Raw genomic sequence first — 13,931 nt, 5'->3', positions numbered from 1 at the left:
GCCCCACGAATCACTGCTTGAGGGGGCTTGACATGGGATGGCTGGCAGTGCAGACAGGAGATGATAGTCGAGAGCCAACAGAGGAGTCTGTTGGACCCTCCGGCTGGCAGCAAAAATGCCAACCCAAACCCCCAAGTCCTTTCATAAAATGGCTGCAAAGACATTAATCCTGATTTTTAAAAAGAGAAAGACTTCAGCCTGAGCTGAGGGAGGCTGATTCCTCCTCCTTTGCGGTTGTGGGATAGCTGCAAAAAAATTGTGAGATTATTCAAAATTTGATAGGCTGTGAGCATAAAAAGAAAAAAGTCTCAATAAATGCATAACAACAATTTTTTAAAGTAACATCTACTCCTAATAGCAATGTTTTATATAAGAATAGTAGGATACCTGTGTAATGGGGGTGCCAAAATCTCAGAAATCACCATGAGATAACTTTTCCGTGCAACCAGAGTACCAAAAAAAAGAATAGAAGGATAGTTTCATAATATAACCAAAAAGCTTCCACATGCACATCAAATGACTGCTGGCATCACGCTCAAAGGGAAGACACTCATGAGCATTCCTGTGGCATCAGAGAAAAGACAAAGGCGACTGGCATTAGCACTGCTTTTGTATTCTCTTCTGGAAGTGCTATCAAAGTCACTAAGAAAGAGAATGAAATAAGAAATATAAATATTAGGAAAAGAAACAAGATCATCAATTTTTGCACATTTTATAATCTTCTACCTAACGAAGAAAAAAACACGAAAATAAATTTAAAATCTGTTAGAGGCCAGGCGCAGTTGCTCAGGCCCGTAATCCCAGCACTTTGGGAGGCCAAGGCAGGCAAATCACCTGACGTCAGGAGTTCAAGATCAGCCTGGCCAACATGGCGAAACCTCTACTAAAAATACAAAAATTAGTCAGGCCTGGTGGCAGGCAGCTGTAATCCCAGCTACTCGAGAGGCTGAGGCAGGAGAATCGCTTGAGCCCAGGAGGCGGAGGTTGCAGTGAGCCAAGATCACACCACTGCACTCCAGTCTGGGTGACAGAGCAAGACTCTGTCTCAAAAAAAAAACTGTTAGAAATAATAACAATGGCCATTCAAAGAGGTCATTTCATTTGGTTCCTGGGATGCCTCTGAACCTTTCCTGCTTTATTTCTCCACTTGCTGATGGGCAAACATCTCCTCCATAAAAAGGCTAGCCTGTCCCCATTGACATCTCTTAGCATGAGGACTGCAGCCAAGCCCCATGGCTCAATTTCAGTTTCCCTTTTAAATGGAAACCGTTTGATACCTTTTGCTCATGCAGTCCTGAAATCTTTGAATATGCTGAAAGAAAGCAGGGAGTTCTGACTCAGAGATTTAACCCTCTGTCTACACCAACATTGGTGACTACTCTACTAAAAAGCAAAAAGAGCAAAAAAAAAATTTTTTTTTAAACCAATAACACAAGAAAACTCAATAAAAGACTATTGGTTAGTGGGTTCCCCAGCGTGTCCCGCAAAGTGTTTTTCATGTGTTCACCATTGTCCGTGTTCAGATTACCAGGACCAAAATGACACCTGGGCAAACAGAAAACAAAAACAAGACCTGAGCTGGGAGTGAGGAGAGGCAGAGTCCAACCGTGGGTGCAGGAGGAGTAGCTCTGTTGCCTCGAGGATGTCAGTAGTCCTTGACACACTCTGGTCTCAGTTTCCTCATATATAAAATAAAGGGCTAGGACTTGGTCTATGACTTCAAACCTGTCATACCTGGACAATTTTCATTCTGCTTACATTTTCCAATTTTTACCACTGGTCTTAAATTCGCACCTTCTCCTTATCACATATGTCTTCATATATATGGGAAGTCTCTGCTTGAATATCCTGCTGTCACCCAAAATGAATTGAGTTAAAAATCATAACTCTAGACCAGCCTTCTCTGTCAACCACCTTTCTCTTTCCCATTTGTGAAAGGAAAATATCTTGGGCCCCCAAAATCACTAAACTAAAGGGAAAAGTCAAGCTGGGAACTGCTTAGGGCAAATCTGCCTCGCATTCTATTCAGTCACCTCTCGGGTTACTGAGATCAATGCATATCTGATTGTCACTTTGGAGAGGTTAATCAGAAACTCAAAAGAATGCAACCATTTGTCTCTTATCTACCTACCATAAGAGGTAGCCCCCTGCCTAGCTTCCAGTTGTCCACCTTTCTGGACCAGACAGAGCCAATGTTCATCTTACATATGGTGATTGATGTCTTATGTCTCCATTAAATGTATAAAACCAAACTGTGCTCTATCCATCTTCGGCACACGTCATTAGGACCTCCTGATACTGTGTCACAGGCCTGCATCCTCAACCTTGGCAAAGTAGACTTTCTAAATGAACTGAGACCTGTATCAAATTTTCAGGGTTCACACCTTTATCTCAGTAATAAAGGAATTTATGCTGTAACCTAAATGGCAGCTTTCTCTTCTTAAGGGTCACACGCTCCTGTATTTGGTGGTGGTGGGGTGCAGTTGTCTTCCTACTCCCACATCTCAGTTATCCCCCCGCCCTCCATCCCTCTGAGCTCTTTTGTCTTCCGGCAGCTCTGGGTTCCTTGTGGTCCCAGGCTCAGGTCATCACTGGGCAAGCCTGCCCCAGCATCCTGCTGCTTCCTGCACAACGGTCTCCGAGAACTGGGAGGCAGGGAATGTGTCTCTCCTCTCTTCACGACATAATGGCACAAAAGTGAATAAATATATCCAACTTTACTCAAGATGGGAAAATTAAAGAAAGTCACAACATATAACAGAAAATGTTAAATGGCCACCAATACCATTTTTCTTGTGTTCCCAAGAAAAACCATTCCATGAATTAAACGTTTCATTGAATGATTTTCCATAGAAAACCGGAGACTCTTTAGGTGGTGCTCTTCAGTTTTTAATCTTGATCTTTCGACTTTATATCTACCTTTCTTTCAAAGACATAGCCTCCTTCAAACCTTCCCCCTCTGGGGTGTTGCTGTGGTTCAAATGTGTCCCCCAAAAAACATTAAGCTTAATCCCCAGTGTAACAGTATTAAGAGGTGGGACCTCTAAGAGATGAGGCCATGCAGGCTGTACCCGGTGAGTGGATTGACACTGTTATCGTGAGATTGGGTTCATTATCGCAGGAATGGGCTCCTCAGGAGAAGATGACTTCAGCCCCCTTCCCTCTCACGCGTGTGCACTCTTGCCTGTGTGATGCCTTCCACCATGTTACGACAGCAAGAAGGTCTTTCCAGATGTGGCAACTAGATCTTGGACTTCCCAGCCTCCAGAACCATGAGCCAAATAAATTTCTGTTCATCATAAATTACCCGGTCTATGGTATTCTGCTGTAGCAGCAAAAAGTCCACTAAGACAGGTATGTATCCTCTCCTGTGTTTGAGAAACTTCACCTCCCACCTATAGGGACTGATCTGTCACACAAGGCTCTCCCACACCCTACCCAACTCCCCGTGAGAGTTTATTTAGCCAAGTCTTAGTTATTCCATTCAGAATGGCACCTGGTAGCTCAGCAAACTGGTCCAAGATGAACTTGGGCTCTCCAAGTCCCTCAGAGCCAGACAAGCTCTGGGGGATGTGGGGATTCATGCTTGTTCCCCTTTAAGTTGTCCCTACCAAAGTGAATGGAAAAGAGATGTCTTTATTCTTCCTAATGCTCCTAGAATAATAGTTGGTGCATGCACACACTCTCCCCCGACAAACATTAATTCCCAGAAATAGTATAGATTTTACCCTTAAAAAGAAAACAAACCTTTTTTTTTATCAAACTGTCCATACTCCACCAGGCTGTTCCTTGGAGTTTCACTTTACATTGTTTTGGTGCCCAGAATGTATTCCTTTGCTCAATTATCCATCCATCCTACTTTCAAATGGTGCTCCCTTTGACTGACCAAGAATAAGAAAAGGAGCCTGTTGACCATATACCTTCACTAGTAACTTGTAGAGCTTCTCAAAGATCCCCCGTTGCCCCAGAAGCTTGGAAAGTATTATTTATAATGTGAGAGACAAATGAAGTTTTTAGATGTTGGAGCCATGCATGCTGTTCTCCAATTTCTGTCCCAATGTGGTGAGGGGGCAGAGGTTGTGTGTGTGTGTGTGTGTGTGTGTGTGTGTGTGTATGCGCATGCAGGAATGTTGGGAGGGTAATTCTTCCAGTTATAATAGCAATAAAAATGGTGATGCCTGACCCATCCTAAATTTTATAGCATCTCTCATTCCTGACCCAGAGAGCTGTAAAAATACCAATGCCTCACCCTGAACTATTAAATCAGAGTCTCTGGGAGGTGAGGCCTGGGCATTGTGCTTTTTAAAAGCCTGCAGGTGATTCCAGTGTGCAGCCAGGGCTGAGAACCGCTGATGAAATTGCCACTGCTGGAAAAAATCACCTTTTGATTCACCTGAAATGAATGATGCAGCATAAGGCAACATTGTTCCATCAGGCTTCTTTTAGCATCCAAGATTCCGGGTAAAATTTCAAATAGAATGGGGTGTGAGGGTACTGGCTTTCCACGATGCAGTTGGTATGGAGGGTCTGGAATGGCAGCCACCACCAATCCCAGGGAGAGGCTCCCACAGCACAGGCAGACCCTTGTTCTTAACGTACAGTTATGACTGCAATTACTCTACAGTGCCTAATACAGACCGGACCTCAACAAATAGAGTACTTGAAATAAATACGACCAGAGAGTAAACAGGCAGTTACTCTCTTCTACCACAAGATGGCAACATATCAAGACTCACTCCAGAACAAGGCTCAAGTTTCAACTGCCAAAATGAAAGGGATGCACGGTTGGTAAACGATGAAGCGTAGGTGGGTTTTAATTGATTCTTATTTTTCACCCTTTATCTTTTTAAATAAGTGGAGCTGGGAGCAATGGCTAATGCCTGTAAATCCTAGCACTTTGGGAGGCCGAGGCAGGAGGATTGCTTGAGCCCAGGAGTTCCAGACCAGCCTGGGCAACATAGTGAGACCAATATCTCTACAAAAAATAATTTTAAAAAATTAGCTGGGTGTGGTGGCATATGCCTGTAGTCCCAGCTACTCCAGAGGCTGAGGTGGGAGGATTGCTTGAGCCTGGGAGGTCAAGGCTGCAGTGAGACGTGATTGTACCACTGCACTCCAGCCTGGGCAACAGAGTAACACCCTGTCTCAAAAAAAAAAAAAAAGGTGAGAACATAGTGAGTTCACATGGATCATGTCTCTCCTACAAGGCTGAGCTGCTTGGTTGACATCTGTATGCTCATGGGATCTTGGAAAGGTAGGTCAGTCCCAAGCATGAAACTATTTTATGTAAGGACAGTAAATGACCCCAATTTGGTTTTTCTGCCAATAAATCATCTGCTGTATGCCATGAGACACATTTCCAAGTCACCCTGTTCCCTAGCTTTTTTCACGCACAGGGGGACTTTTGAGAAGCAACTGATTTGTGGAAACACAAATACATTTGGGTATATATCAATTAGATAAGACCTCTGAGAACAAGCTCCCCTTAATAAAGCTGGCCTTGGGACCAGGGAGGTTGACCTTGGCACCGAGGAGGCTGGCCTTCTCCGTGTGTTGGAGAGGAAGCACAGTGACATCTCATGACCAGCTTTTGATTGATTGGCTGAGATCTGGGCCCAGCTGCATGAAGGACTATACTCCCGGTGTTTAAAAAGCCCATAAACTCAGACAATCAGGGCCCTCACTCTGTGTTGGCTGTGTGCGGCCCCCAGGGGTCCATGTGCAGGGGTCACAGACAGACAGATCATGCCAAAGAGGCAGGGGTGACCTACTTGGCCATCTGCTCCTGCAGCATCTGAGCTGCCCGCAAGACAAGTCACTTGACCCTGGGGGCAGAGGAAGATGAAGTGGCACACAGGGGTGGGTTGGCCCGATGGTGTGAGCCACTTACCTTCTGACTGAGCCACTTACCTTTTGACTGCTCCCAGGAGATGAATTAGAAAGGTCTGGGCTTAATAACTATTTAGACATGAAGCATTGATCAAGATACTTTCCATAGTGATGTCTGTAGGTCTCATCCATAGGTAGCAATCCTGGGGCTAATCCCATCCTCTACCTTTTTGGACCCCAGGTCTGTACTGCTCAGTGCTGCTCAGGGATAAATTGTAAATTCACAGTCCTCGGTGCAACTGTGCAATCCTTTGAACTGCCTCTAGGAAGCATCCTTTTCCATCGCCACGATGGCTATTCCAGCCCTTTCCCACTACTCCTTAATTTCCATCCTTACCTCAAGTCCCCTCTCAGCAGATGGCTTTGCCTACTAGCTCCCAGAAAAAATTGAGACCACCTGGTCAGGCGTGGTGGCTCATGCCTGTAATCCCAGCACTTTAGGAGGCCGAGGTGGGTGGATCACCTGAGGTCAGGAGTTCGAGACCAGCCTGGCCAACATGGTGAAACACTGTCTCTACTAAAAATACAAAAATTAGCCAGGCATGGTGGTGCGCGCCTGTAGTCACAGTTACTCAGGAGGTTGAAGCAGGAGAATCGCTTGAACCCGGGAGGCGGAGGTTACAGTGAGTCAAGATAGTGCCACTGCACTCTAGCCTGGGTGACAGAGCGAGACTCGAAAGAGAGAAAGAAAGAGAGAGAGAGAGAAAGAAAGAAAGAAAGAAAGAAAGGGAAAACTGAGACCATCCGGCACGAAATCCCTCAACTTCCAGCCTCCCTCCCACGAAAGGATTTAGGTCTGCCAGCCCTCACATCCTTCCCGCCAATGTCAGAGAACTGGGTGTGCCATCTATATAGAGACCAAAATCTCTTCCCCCGTGCCCTGGATTCCAGTGCCTTCACCCCTCTCATGTTTCCTTGGGGTCTTTGCTCTACCAGCTTTCATCTCTCTCTCTCTCTCTGGCTCTTTCCATGTGCACGCTCCCCTATCATAAAAAATTAAAATAAAAAAAAAGCAGAACGAAACAAAGGCCTCCCTTAAGGCTGTCGATGACCTGTAGTAGCACATTCTCCAGCCTGCTTCAGTTCCCTCAAACTCAACTGCTTAGCTCCAGATGTGGGACAGCAGTAAAGACACAGGGAAATGGGATGGAGTAGAAACCCCTTCCCCTCTCCTTCCCGCCCTTCCCTACTGGTAGTCTGTTACCACCAGTAGCAGTAGAACAATAAAAATAAACAAAGGGGTCAAGCAGTGGCACCACCACGCACATGTGATAATGACCTTGTAGTCTTTGACATCCAAGCTGGCATCAGACGTGTCTGCAGGCTGCTGAGGCTGTGGGCAGCAAGAGCCTCTGTCCTAGGTTGCCCCGGGCTTTACCTTCTGCCAAATCATGCCTTTAGCTTTCAATACCAAGGCCACAGTGAAAACAAACAGGCAAGAAGCCTGTCCTTTCTGAGGATGAAATGGGGACAGGAGCAGCAGTGGAAATAGCATTCAGGGATGGGAGGTGGATCTGCTCCGGGCTGAGGTCAGCGTGGGTGGCTCAGTGGGTCTATGCAGCCTTGCAGATGAAAGGGGTTCCAGGGGAGACCTGGATTATTGTTCATGTCATTCCCCATCTCCACACTCAGAATCTAGTGTGGGAAATCTTTCAGACTGGCCTTACCCACCAGCATTTTGCCCCTCCCTCAGGCCTGAGTCCTGCAGTCCCTCTCTGCAGTTACTCTTCCCAGGGCACTGAACCAAAAGCCTCCTATACTTCAATTTTCCTAATCATTACAACAAAAACATCCTTGCCAGCTCATCCTGTATGTCCAGCAATATGCTAGGTAACCCACGTACATCATCTCATTTAATTTAATCACCCCTGACTCAATGGAGTACGTTTGATTATCTTCATCTCATGGAGGAGGAAACTAAGAGATGGAGAAGTCAAGTCTTCTTAGAGAACTTCACAGAGCTAGTGAGCGATGGGACTAGGATTTGAAGCCTGGTCTGTTTGACTCCATGCTCTCTTCATTCTACTGCCCAAATATTTGTAAGGAGTATGAGTTTATTCTAACACACTCAGAAGCAAGAAATGTAACATTACAAATGTGATTAACCCTCACTAGACAGGGCCAGCAAGATGGCCAGTATCTTTTTTTATTTTTGTATTTTTAGTAGAGAAGGGATTTTGTCATGTTGGCCAGGCTGGCCTCAAACTCCTGACCTCAAGTGATCCGCCCGCCTCAGACTCTCAAAGTGCTGAGATCACAGACATGAGCCACCTTGCCTGGCCCTCTATCATAACCCATTTCTCCAAAAAAAAAAAAAAAAAAAGGCAGCACTCACATGATAAAGCCTTATGAAGTGTGAGATGAAGTGAGGCAGAGAAATAGTGAAAACTAGACAGGTGCAGTGTCTCACACCTGTAATCCCAGCACTTTGGGAGACTGAGGCAGGTGGATCATTTGAAGTTAGGAGTTCAAGATCAGCCTGACCAACATGGTGAAATCCTGTCTCAACCAAAAATACAAAATAAATTAGCTGGGTGTGGTGGCGCATGCCTGTAATCCCAGCTACTCAGGAGGGTAAGGCAGGAGAATCGCTTGAACCTGTGAGGTGGAGGTTGCAGTGAGCCAAGATTGTGCCACTGTACTCCAGCCTGGGCGACAGAGCAAGACTCTGTCTAAAAAAAAAAAAAAAAAAAAAAAAGAAGAAGAAGAAGAAAAGAAAAGAAAAAAATAAATAGTGAAAACCAACAAAGTGGGATAATAAAGCTGGCTGTGGCACCCCATGAAATAGAAAGAATCACCAAGCCACACTAGCGCCTCTGGGGAGGCCACATAAAACCACCGCACCTCAAAGCAGTGTGTTGGGGAGAAGCATCAAGAACCTATCTGTTGCTTGGGTCTCTCACTTCTCAAAGTTCACACCATGGGGCATTAGCTGCCCCCCACTTTGGGTTGCATACCTGGGCCAGCCTCAGTGGACCTAGGTAAGGTTGGACATTGAAGTGGGTACTGGAGCTGTTTCAGCTCCTTCCCATCGCAGTAGGCATAATGAAGACCATGCCAAAACCCAGCACTCACCCCCAGAGTGGCTGAGACAGCCTGCTGTGTTGGGAAGTGGGGTATCGGTGGCAGCAGGGGCTCTCCCTTGTGCAAGTGGCCAGGAGAAGGCCTTGCGGGCAGGCAAGTGACCTCAGGCAGATCCGGCTCTCCATTTCTTTCAAGAACAAGTCTAAATTCCTCATCATGGCATCCAAGGCTCTCACCCTTTCTTTCCGACCTGGTCCTCTGTGCCTCCACACCACCTCACTTCGATGCCACTGTTTGCCCACGAAACTCCTACATGTAAAGGAGAAAAAGGGACCTCTCTGAGTGGTCCCAGCTCCGGAGGCTGTGGGTTTGGCTGGCAGAACAATGTTTTGGTGTAAACTGGAAAAATTAAACAATTGTTCTTCCTGGTTTCAGCTCATGCCAGAGTGCGCAGTGGATTTCAACATGCCCCTTGGCCACCCATGCATGGAGGCCTTGCCAATCATACTAAATCCCAGGTGAGGAAACATGCCAGAGAGGTGGAGGCTCTTGCCCAGGTCACACAATCACTTAATGGCAGACCCAGAGCGGGGACTCAGCTCCTGACTTGAACTGGGCTTCTTTGCCTCCAGCTAGGCAGCCTTGAGATCACCCCACCCCCATCCCACATAAAAACAGTTTTTGAAAATTTCCAGGTGTGTCTGGCATTGACCCTGTGTTCTGCCCTGTTCGGTGCCCATGGCTATGAGAAAAGGCCTGTGTCCCAGCTTTCCCTTCCCCACCGATGACCTGTAGAGAAGAGGCCCCTGGGCCTTTGCCAATGACCTCAAGGGGAACTGCTGCCTGCTGACTTCCTGTTTTTATATTCTTTCTCCTGCGCTTATTTTTTCTGCTTTGTTGTTCTTTGGTCATTTATGGTTCTCCTCCAGTAGCCTACTCTGCAAAAACTAAACTTAATTTTTTTGTGATTATTTTAAATACATGTTTTGATAAAGAGACATTATACTTTCTTTTTTCCTTTGAGGAATTGGAGTTGAGTGTTATTTCTCCCCCCTCTTTATCTCCTTCCTCATTTCCAAAACTAGAGTCTTTAGGTTTCATAGCTTAGAAGAAACAAACTCAAAAGCTGTGTCTACAAGTACCATGTGAATTCCAGGATTCTCTCTCTAGTAGAGATCCCTCTTCTGCTGGATGCTGGAAGAGTTGAACAGGAAGAGGTCTCCTAGCCTTCCCACCACTGAAATTCTTAGCTATCAAATTTACAAGTCCCTGCTTGAAAACTGTGTGGGCTCTCCATTTCTTTCAAGATGAAGCCCAAATTCCTAAGGGTGATGACCCGCCAGAGAGCGCAGTGAAGCTTTCCAACGGGATTCACCATTATTCCATTTGTTTCTATACCCTCTCTTCCACCCCGATTCCTCTATTCCAGCCACAGTGCAGTTCTCACCTGTACCGAAACCACGGTGCTCCTTCATGTCTCTGTACTTCTGCACCTGCTCTTCCTCTGCCTGGAATCCTTTTCCCATGGACTCTTATTCATCCTTCAAGTCCTAATTCAAATTTCACCTCCTCAGGAATGCCTCAGCCAACACCTCCAAGCTGAGTTTACTACTCTTTCCTCTATGTTCCTTCTACACTTTGTCCTGAAGAGTACATATAAATGTATTTGAGAGCCATTTTTATTATTCTAGTCTCCTCTTTCATTGGATTACTCATAGGTATTTATACCGACTTATAAGTGTTTCTGTCAGGTATAAATGGCTTTCTTACCTATTCTGTGTATGCACATAAGTGTGCAAAGCCCTTGGGGGAAGGTGTGAACTGAAAGGTTGGCCATTCATACGTTGATTTCCCAGAGAGAGGTTGTAGATCATTTAACAAGAAACCAGAACCTGGGGCAGGTAGAAAAAGAAATGCTGTGTCTTCAGGGCCATGCCTGTCAAAACATAGTTTATGAACCACCTATGTCAGAATCACCTGGTGGGGTAACTTTTAAAAAGTTCTGATTCCTGGGGCTGGCCTTAAATCTTATGAACCCAGGTTCATAGGTTCCAGGAATCTGCATTTCCTTAAACCATCAAAAGATTCTCTTGTACCAGAGTTTGAAAACCACTGATCCAGGTGCTTTGGGAGCTAGAGTTCATATGCCACAAATCTATGCTTGTCAAGACCATTAGTTGTCAAACTTCCTGAATGTCTACCTTAGTGGCTGTTTTTCAAGCCTCATCTGAATGCTGTCTTGGTGGTGGTATCTGATGCACTTGAGCATTGCCTGATTTTGGAAACTCTTCACTCCCTCACCTTCTATGATACCACTTGTTCTTGGTTCATACCTTAGCTCTTTAATCCCTCATTTCCACAATCCCTGTCTGGGTCCTCTTCCTCCTAGTGCCTCTTCACTCTTGGCTCTTCTCTTGGGTCTTGACCTTGGCCCCATCCGTGATATTCCATACCAGACCTACAGCTTCCGCTGCCACATGGAGATGCTGGTGATGTTTAAATTATTTCCAGGCAGATGCTCTCTTTGGCCTCCCTGCTGTACATTCAACTCCCTCCTGGAACTCTCCACCGGATGGCCCCAGGCATCTCAAATCACACATTTCTAAAACTATTCTGTGTATCTTCCTGCGGTTTCCTATCTTTGTGGGAGACACCCTCTTGGACACTTAGATACCAGAGAATTACCCCGCCCCTGCCTCTGACTAGCAGCATCACCTTGGACAAGTTACTTATTTCTCTCTGCCTGCATTTCCTCACCTGAAATACAGACATATGGCAGTGCCTGGTTCATTGGGTTGTGAGGATTAAATGAATTCATGCTTATAAAGTGCTTAGAACAGTGGTATGCTGGAAGTGTTTAATAAATCCAGGCTATTAGGCTGGGTGCGGTGGCTCACGCCTGTAATCCCAACACTTTGGGAGGCCTGCAGGTGGATCACTGGAGGTCAGTAGTTTGAGACCAGCCTGGCCAACATGGCGAAACCCCGTCTCTACTAAAAATACAAAAATTAGCCGGGCATGGTGGCAGATGCCTGTAATCTCAGCTACTCAGAAGACTAAGGCACGAGAATCACTCGAACCCAGGAGATGGAGGTTGCAGTGAGCCAAGATTGCGCCACTGCACTCTAGCCTGGGCAACAGAGCAAGACTCTGTTTCAAAAAAATAATAATAATAAATAAATAAATGCAGGCTGTTAACAATGACGATGATGACACTAATAAATATTTAGTAGTTAACATTCATTTTTATCATCCTGGTCTCCTGCTCCCTCATTGCGCACCAACAAGGCAGTCGCTAAATCTGTTTTCTGTCTTTAGCATCTCTCCTTCTCTGATACCTGCCACTGTTTCCCTATCACACCAGCTCTACCTTAGGCAGAATGTCCTCATTTCTTCCCTGTTCTTATCTAAGGCTGGTCTCTCACCTAGACTCCTGTCTCTTTTCTCGCCTCTGAGGCTCTTTGGAGGCAAGAGCCATGCTTTACTCAAACTCTTAACCTCCTCCAGCACCAACTGACTGTATATTAGGAATTTATTGAATAAACAGACAAAATAGAACAAATAGGTATAAGGATGGATGGACAAAATCATTGCATTACATGGAAATCTTCAAAGGGGTAAGATGCCTTATAAATCAAAGTGGTAGGCTGGGCACTGTGGCTCATGTCTATAATCTCAGTACTCTGGAGGACCAAGGTGGGTGGATCACCTGAGGTCAGGAGTTTGAGAACAGCCTGGCCAACATAGTGAAACCCCGTCTCTACTAAAAATACAAAAATTAGCCAGGCATGATGGCAGGCACCTGTAATCCCAGCTACTCAGGAGGTTGAGGCAGGAGAATTGCTTGAACCCGGGAGGCAGAAGTTGTGGTGAGCTGAGATCGTGCCACTGCACTCCAGCCTGGGGGACAAAGCGAGACTGCCTCTCAATAAATAAATAAATAAATAAATAAATAAATAAATAAATAAATAAAATAAATCAAAGTGGTAATGGATAATCAGGGATTTGGAAAAACAAAATTCTAATTATGGTATAATCCCCAGAAGGTGTTTCTGAACAGAAAAGTAGCAATGGCCTAATCAATGATGTTAATGTGTTGGAGGAAGCAGGTCTCCCAGAAGAAATGAGGCCTGCAGAGATGTCAGAAGGGGAACCAATGTCTGCAAGTGGTCAGCGTTCCTCCAGTTATGCTCAAGGGACAGAGACGCTGGGCCTGAGGTCAGGGCTTTTCCCACTGCTGGAGAGAGCACTGTTGTGGGGCAGAGATGCTCCATCCGGCCTTCTTGACTCGTGTGAAACGTTCCCTCTGAATCTTCTCACTTCCTTTCTTCTCACTCCATGCTTTTCACAGGACCAAGCCTTTCTGATGACTCATTTAGTCTGGGGAGCAGGTAAGAATTGCCGTATCCCAGGAAGTCTTTGCATTTCATTTTGCTGTCAGTCTCTCATGAACATGATTCTCGTAGGTCTGTTCCCAAGAGTCCAGTCAGCTCTGGATGCACCAACAGCACGGAGTTTCTGGACCTACGAGGCTGATGACACGATGGAGCCATGGTAAATACACTCTCAAACTGCCCCAGGTAACCTGCTAGTCAATCAAAGTCCCAAATTGTGAGCCTCTTCAGTATATAATTGTGTTCTCTAGTGACGTAAATAATGCTTGGTTGTGTCTACTCAAAGTATTCTGCCTTCACTGTCACTGTTCCTGGAAAATGTGACCTAACTCACTGGAAAAATTCCTTGCCAGTTGGCCCACCTAACATTCAACTTGAATAGTTCTGCTTTTTTGGCCTGGTGCGGTGGCTCATACCTGTAATCCCAGGACTTTGGGAGGTTGAGGTGGGCAGATCACCTGAGGTCAGGAGTTTGAGACCAGCCTGGCCAACGTGGTGAAACCCCCTCTCTACTAAAAGTACAAAAATGATTGGGAGGCTGAGGCGGTTGGATCACGAGGTCAGGAGATCGAGACTATCTGGGCTAATGTGGTGAAACCCTGTCTCTACTAAAAATATAAAAAA

The sequence above is a fragment of the Piliocolobus tephrosceles genome, chromosome 6 (assembly GCF_002776525.5).
Source record: "Piliocolobus tephrosceles isolate RC106 chromosome 6, ASM277652v3, whole genome shotgun sequence".
Lineage (NCBI taxonomy): Eukaryota > Metazoa > Chordata > Mammalia > Primates > Cercopithecidae > Piliocolobus > Piliocolobus tephrosceles.
The sequence above is the reverse complement of the archived record's forward strand: the minus strand, read 5'-3'. Positions refer to the sequence as shown.